The sequence below is a fragment of the Buceros rhinoceros genome, unplaced genomic scaffold, assembly GCF_000710305.1.
Source record: "Buceros rhinoceros silvestris isolate BGI_N320 unplaced genomic scaffold, ASM71030v1 scaffold36793, whole genome shotgun sequence".
Lineage (NCBI taxonomy): Eukaryota > Metazoa > Chordata > Aves > Bucerotiformes > Bucerotidae > Buceros > Buceros rhinoceros.
The window spans coordinates 47,715-48,367 of record NW_010404929.1 but is presented as its reverse complement, the minus strand read 5'-3'; the positions used below and the strand labels follow the sequence as shown (position 1 = coordinate 48,367).

Here is a 653-nt window from a genome sequence, read left to right as displayed (position 1 = left end):
GAGCGAGGGAGCAGCGGCTGCAGGTGCAGCCCCTGGCAGCGGGACAGAGACGTGGTTCTGCCGCTACCTCGTCCGCAACGCGTGGACAACGTAACGGCGGTTGCTTGGACAGCGCCAGCCAGCGGGTCTTTTGTCATGAGCGTGAAATTCACTGTGCACAGGTATTATATCACATGGATGAAAACAATGCATAGTAAGTGAGCGTATTTTCAGGCCACAACCACGAAACACCGCTCCCAGGCGTTCGCTGTTTCTTCCTGCGCACTCCTCACTAACGCTGCGTAGCAGCACTGGGGACTGGCAGGAACGCTCCATCGGAGCACAAGGCGACAGTTCTATGGACTGGGCGATGCGGCGTGTTGGTAATACTCTACAGTTAAGTGAAAGATAATTTCAAGCTGTGTGCATAGCTGTGTTCTTAACGGGGAAAAAAAAACTATTACAGACAACCATAATCCTAAAGAAGATGCGTTAAGACCTGCCTTTAACACAGACTGCCCTATCGAGCTCAGCTACAAACAAGTTGAGTCTGGATTGTACGCTTCTGGGTTTACAGTATTTTTCTGTCAATGCCAATATCTTGCTACTGCTGAAGGAACACATAATTAATAGATGAATTAACAAACAGACCCATCGATTTGAATTCGATTTAC

General features: G+C 48.7%; 1 protein-coding gene across 1 annotated transcript in view; it reads left to right on the top strand.

Moving 5' to 3' along the window:
* CRB1 (crumbs family member 1, photoreceptor morphogenesis associated) overlaps positions 1 to 653 on the top strand; it is a gene marked incomplete at its 5' end in the record, with an annotated part of 44,172 nt that overhangs the window by 5,775 nt on the left and 37,744 nt on the right. The gene's annotated exons all lie outside the window — the stretch shown is intronic.